The sequence below is a fragment of the Apium graveolens genome, chromosome 11, assembly GCF_009905375.1.
Source record: "Apium graveolens cultivar Ventura chromosome 11, ASM990537v1, whole genome shotgun sequence".
In the NCBI taxonomy this organism is placed as follows: Eukaryota; Viridiplantae; Streptophyta; class Magnoliopsida; order Apiales; family Apiaceae; genus Apium; species Apium graveolens.
In genome coordinates, this window is record NC_133657.1 from 86,570,450 (window position 1) to 86,577,886 (window position 7,437).

Below are 7,437 nucleotides of genomic sequence, written 5' to 3' on the forward strand. Positions count from 1 at the left end.
AAAAAATTACCATTTTTCCATAAGTCATTGCCTTAGTCTTTAGATGTGAACATTGCCACGAGTGACTCTCGATCATACTTAGGACGTCTCTTATCTTGGGTCCTTCTTATTTTCACCAATCTTGACCCTCATTGGATCGATCTATATTTTCTTATGGTTCAACACGTGCCCCACCTGGCATTATTATAATTACGTCATATTTCCTTTATCAAAATTTATATGCTTGAGAACTTTGAATATTACCTTTCTCCTTATAAAACCTCTAAGGTTATCCTTAAATCCTTCATCAGGTACACCCTAGGTATAGGGCATATCAAGATACCATTTACTAATACCAGAATCATTGTCTATATAATTCTGAAACTTTCTCGATCGGTCTTTAAAGGTTGTTGTTGCCTTAGTCCTTCATTAATGTCCCTATTAAGGGTGAAATGCCAACCTTTATACATTCCCCTAGGGTTCATCTCAAGTTATCGGGGTTTTATCCTTAATTTCACCTTTAAAAGATACTTACACTCTTTCATGGATAAATCAAGTCATATATCCTTGATAGATTATCTTATTCAATCATTCTCACCTCGATAGTCTATGCTTAATTTCATAATAATATCCTTATCCAAAATGAGGTCAATCCATATGGCCTCCAAAAGATAACAACGGTTATCCACTTTTCTTGCCTGATTTGGTAATGATAACAAGGATGTTCTGGAAGATATTGGTCGTGTTCAACGTGAACTTCTTTTTACTAAATCCTTATTTACTTTTGTTGTTTATCTCAACAGTCATCTCAATGTTGAGATATCTTCTATACTTGGTGTCTCCCTTTTTGGGCATCAAGTCACAGGTCTTACATACACTTCCCATTCTTGAAGGTCACTTCCTTCATCCCATTTTCCTAATATCTTGTTATCCTGTCTCCTCAGCTCATCTGTGTTTCCTTATTAATCCATCGGTCTATCTCAAAGTTTCATTGAATACTCTCAACTTAAAGGGGATTAATTATACATATCGCTTACGCCTTCAACCTTGAATTTATCTCATGATCAGTCACCATCGCGCTGATGATGACACACTTCTCTATATTTATTGCAAGGGTTTCTTAGGATTTCCCATACCTAACTCCCTTGTCACTTCTGAACTCTATTTCCTTTATATCCCTTTATACTCCTTCCCCTTTTAGTCTTTTATTTTCATTTCTATTACAACCATTTCATGAACCAACACCCCATAAGCATTGATTTCAAACATCCCGTCATTCTGGATCCGTGTCCTTCAGACGAACCTTGACGACTTTCACAACCTAGATTCATGATTCATCATACTTCTCCACCTTTGTTCTGGCTCTAAAGGTTTTACACTATCTCTATAACCTTGGGAAGTACTTTCCCGAAAACAATTGACTGAACTTTAATCGGTTTATTATAACCTCTGGCCCCATGCCTTTCTTCGCCTTTCACCAGCGGGTGGCCTCTCTCTTAGGAAGGTAAGTGACAAAAACAGTCTTTTGCGCTTCATCAATCATTTAGAATATAAAATCATTCCCTTATATCCTTTAGCTAGGCTCTTGCCTCGGCTAGGTCAGCTTGTTCCTTGGAACTCTGAGAGCTTAGTGACTTAAAGGTCCTGAAAGAATGTCCCACCGCATTGTTTCCTCAGGGTGGTGTTTGAGAATAAAAGTATAATTTTTGTTTAGGCAGGTCCATGAATTGCCCCATAGGAGTACCATCCCGGTTCTCCCTATCTTGCTCGACTTCTGTTTTCTCAGTATGAAATGTTTCATCCTTCTCCCATAATCAAGGTTATCTTATACGTTAAAATCCTTGTTTTCCATTTCATTATGTTATGGGTTCTTTCTTGATGGTGACCTCCATGACTATCACATTTAGGGTTTGCCCTAAATCTTATTCCTCGAATTATGGCTTTCATCTAAGATCTTGTCCTTAAGCTCGTGAACGTTTGGAACCCAAATTCTGTAGTAATACCTCATTATTCCCTTGTCATCTTTCTCGGTATTAATCTCTTCTCTATTTTTTGGCTCTCTGCCTTCATTCATCACTTTTTCTTGGCACAATATGATCTTTTCCAATAATTCGGGTTGTATTACAATCTCAAACAGCTTTTCGGTACCAGCTCCGGTTACCTTCACTTCTATCTCCATTTTCTCAAAATCTCTTATCAACTCTCCCAAAGACATTTTCATCTTGAGTCTCTCTTTTATACTAAGAGCATTAGCCACCATTTTGGCTTTCCCTGGATGATAAAGAATCTCATAATCGTAATCCTTGATTAGCTCTAACCACCTCCTCTGGAGCATGTTGAGCTCTTTCTGCGTGAAAATGTACTAGAGCACTTATGGCTTGTGTAAATCTCGCACTTCTCTCCATACAAGTAGTGCCTCCAATCTTTAGGGCAAAACTATTGCCACGAGCTCAAGCTCATGGTTGGGAATATCGAATTTTATATTCCCTTAATTGTCTTGACGCGTACGCGATTACCTTGTTGTGTTGTATAAGAAGCACCCTAATTTCTTATGCGAAGCGTCACTACACATCACAAAATCTCCTTTTCCATCCGACAACGCCAACATAGGGGCTGTCACCAATCTTTGCTTCAGTTCTTAAAAGCTGTTCTCCATTTCTCTGTCCATTCGAACTTCTTAGTCTTACGAGTAAGCCGCGTTAAAGGGGCTACTATTTTTATAAACTTGAACGAACCTCCGGTAGTGACCGGCCAATCCTACCTTTGGTAGTCTCCCTAACCATGGTCATCAATTCCTCAGTGGTCCTTTATTCATTCTTTTCAGGATCCTCCACGGGATCCTGCTCAGCAACAATCCCTTCTAAGACAACATCCTCAACCGCTACATCCTCAATATTAACGTCATCCGGTCCCACGTTAGGACGCTCTATCGGATCCACAATCTGATCTCCAATAAGTAATAAAACTTCATTGCGTTGTTGCTCCTCAACCTCAGGATTCAGAGTCCCGCTACCATATATGATAACGAACTACGTTTCTATCACGATATTTATAAGGGTTCCCATAAGGGTTTTAACTGTCAATACTACGTTAGGTAGTCCGAATATGAACTTGGCAAGAGTTCTTATTATCTTAGTGAACTTATTATTTTAACGTCACATCATCTCTGAGGTTTATAACGCTTAGCTCTGATACCATTTCTGTAACACCCCCAAATCCGGGGTCGGGGATCCGGCTTGTCACGAGTTCCATTTCCCTTAATAATACTTAATCTTAATAATCAACCAACTACTGCGTACTGTGACCCCACAATATACACACACACCATAAGTTATAGTCTCAGAGATGAATATCCAAAAATAACACAAGTCATTTTATTCCACAATTATAAGCCATTACACCTCAAAAGGATTTCTGAATAAATTTACATATTCTTTGCCATTATTATAATTCATAAATATACATAAGTCTGGTACATCAAAAGTTGAAAGCCTAGCCTATTGGTAGTTCCTACCTCAGCCACAACGGCATCAACGCCTATAGGAAACTGCAGAACGTTTCCTATCCGCTCACGAATTGGGAGCTTGGTCCTGTTCATCTTGTCTATCTGTTTTTGTGTGATGAAAGAAGAAAGCAAGGGTGAGCAACAAGCCTGCCGAAATAATATGCATAATAATTTACAATATATGAGCATTCTCATAGTACTCATGAAAGTCTTGGTCAAGAAGAAATGAACTAAGTTTGATATCTTAACGCGACCAAGTCAGAAAATAATCAGTATATATGTATATATACTTTTCAAAATCTTGGAAATCCTCTTCCATGCATAATATACATAGGGTTCCAGTTTATAACTGTATAAAAATATCATTGCAAGGTGATCTCATATATCTAACCTTGTCTCAACATTTTTCTCAAAATCTTTGTCATGCATAAGATAATCATTAACTAGATATAAGTTGAAAAGATGAAGTTACAAGATACTCCAATATACTTATATCTTTTCCAAATACTACTTGAACTACCACCGTTCAAGTTATAATCAGTTTCAAAAGGTCATCACACAGATGAAACTACAAGATACGACTTGAATAGATTCAATCTTCGAAATATCATTTGAAAGAAATGAAGTTACGAGATACTTCATTAAGTCCCAATATATATATTCACCTATATATATATCTCATACACTCCTTGAAAACCTCTGTTATGAAAATTATAAACAGAGTTTTTATATCCAATGAATTTGGAAAGAAGAAAGCTTTGGCATAAACCCGATATCTTGCTGATCAGGCAAATATACCAATTAAGTAACCTTTTCTACTGTAGATGGATGAATTCCTCGCCGGTCATCACCCTGGCCGCATTAGGACCTCGCGCTAGACCGTTACCCGGCCACTCACGCGTGGATGCACTGTCACCTAGCCTCTTACACCTTCATAGACCGTACCCCGGCCTGTCACTTATGCCGACTCAATTAGATGGACTTACTTCCCGAACGTTGGGCAAGTAATCAAATTGTTTTCTCAAAATAACAACCTCGTTGCGAATATAAAATACACCACATATCCAATGAAGTAGAAGTTTTAAAAACTCATACTTGAAATGAATAATAATAACAAAGATATACTTATACGAAAGTACAATCTTTATTTGAATAATCGAAAATAAGTTTGATTATTATTCAAAACTATCAGATATACCTTATCCGATTAATAGTCATAGAAAACTATATATATACATATAAATATATATATATATATTATACTCGGGAACATCGACTTCCGGTTTGGAAAAATGTTCACCTTGGGTCCCCTATACTAAGGGTATATGCAACTACTGCTTATCTCTAACACAGGTATTATGCAGTTTATAAGCAATTGAATTGATAATAGAATATCAAGATTACGAAATAGGCATGCATATAAATGTCATATCCCATGCTCCAATATATCGCAAGACTTTTCTAATAATAACCATGTACTTATCCCAAGATAATGCATCAATATATTACATCACAACAACAGTACAACGGGTAGAAAACTTGCCTGAGCATTCCGGGGTAGACTTAAGCTTAGAGTGGGTCCGATAACCTATGAAAAACAACATAAGTCGGAATTAAACCACGGTCGCTTAAGAAACTAGACTTTAACCAATTGGACCTAACGTTCTCTTTTGCGCTTAACGATTTACATAAGTCGCTCGAGTAACCTCAGCTCCACCATTTTTATAAAATTAACCGTTAAGAATTTTAAGGCGAGTCTTTCACGAATACTCTACCAACTGCCTAACCCACCTTACATAATTGTTTCGTAATCCAATTAGTCTTTTAAGGGCCTTAAACAAGGTCTCAAAGTAAAGCGAGGGGTAAAGGTTCGCTCGCGAAACGCCGTTACTTAAAACGGTCGTTTCTCCTAAACCGTACATTGGAACCAAGCAAACCACATATCAAAACGAAGCTTATGACACACTCTAGCTAATCATGGCAATGTCGCAGATTGGTCAGTGAGTTATCTGATCCGAGATTCATGTACAACAGTTTAAGGAAAACGGGCATTACGCGAGTTTTCCAAGTTTCTCACTACACCAAAACCTCACCAAACAATCCACAATTTTTAACACATCAAAACCTCAACTAAATAATACTATACCAGTCCTTATTCTCCAGATTCTTCATCTCAACCAACCACAATGAAGTTTTATTAACTATAACAAGATTCATTCACCAAATCACTCCAAATTCAAATCAAACTACTAATATTCAAAGATCATGCTTTTCATTTAGAAAACCAACCATCAAACTCACTAATAATCAAAGTAAAGGCTAGGGTCTGAAGTTTATACCTTTCTTGGGAGGTGTGAAGTTGCTAGGAAGCCTTAGGGAGCCTCCTACAAGCTTGATCTTTCCAAAGAAATCAAGAACACAAAGTTAGGCTTTGAAGTTTCTAAAAGTCTGATTGAAAGAACTGTAAAAATGAGGATCATAGCTTACTTATTTGGACGAGACTTGTGAAAAAGAGTTGTAGGCTATCTCAATACCTTTCCAACGAGCTATAGAACACAACATTTGAGTGGGTATTGAAGGAGATATGACAGTTTGAATTTGCTGAGTTTGTTTTGGCCGAGAGCTTTTTGGTTGGGTGAGGAAGATGAGTTTTTCCCTTGGCTTTGTCTTGGAATGTGTGAAAGAATGCTTGGTTGCAATTGATCCTTGCTAAACTATCTAGATTTTACTTTATTAAAATGCTTGCATCACCTAGATGACATCACTTCCATGCCACATATCCAAATCTTATGGTGTATTGATGTCACCTTCTCTTTTAACCACATATTTTAGCTTCTCTTGGAAGCTTCCTACCCATTCTACTTGTATGTGCTTGTTCCTTGGTCATTTATTTGTTTTACGGTTCGCTTAACTCTCGTTCACGTTGATCGTTTGAAGGATCATATCCGGGATCTCATTACTTGGGTTCCCCTAAACCTTTTATAATCTTTTATATTCATTTTATGATCCTCTCTTATAATCCTTGAATTTAAATCCTTTTAATCATGTTACCTTTTACTCAATTCTTTCAGTATCTGGTGAATTTTTGGGAAAAATCAAAGTGTTCGAATTTTGATTCTGATGATCTTTACATACACTCATTTACTTTATAGAATACTAATACGATCTTAGAATTTCCATAACAGTATTCCTATATAGCGTGGTCTGATAATTTTTCTTAATCAGCATCATCAGCAAAAAGTTACTATTCATCAGTGTTTCAAAAATTCCAAAAATTAGGGTTATTACAGCCTTCTTGTAATGTACAAGAACCATGCTGTACCTACCTTCCAAATTTCACTTTTCTCAAGTTTTCTCAGCATATGAATCTTCATCCAGTGCTCTCTCTCTCTCTCTCTCTCTCTCTCTCCCGCCCCCTCCCCTGCGGTCCTGCCGTCCTTCTATTCTCCTTCATCACATCTCACAAATTTTCGGGTTAACACACCACCCATCCAATCGCCACATATACATACACACCTGAAACAAAACAAGGATTGATGAAACAATCACCCAAAAGAAAACGAAACCAGTGAGAAAACACATACATGTATTTTGGCCTGAAAAAACCAACGACGGGGAGTGCATGGTGATAGAAAAAGAGAGGGGGAAGTGGTGCGCGTGGCTGACAAGGGGGGGGGATTTTGGGGTAAAAAAGTTTTGATTTATAATTTGATTGCTTTGATGTTAGGTCACACACACACTGTAGAGGGGGTGAATACAGTGTATAATACAATCAAATCGAACTTTAATATAATAAGTAACAGAAAACAAACTTTATTGAAACAATAAACTCTGTTACAGTATGAAACTGTTACCTCTCAGTGATGAACAAATATCACGAGAGCTGCTAGGGTTATAATGAATAATCTTCTCGAATATATGATAACACTTATAGTGTAAACCCTATGTCTGTG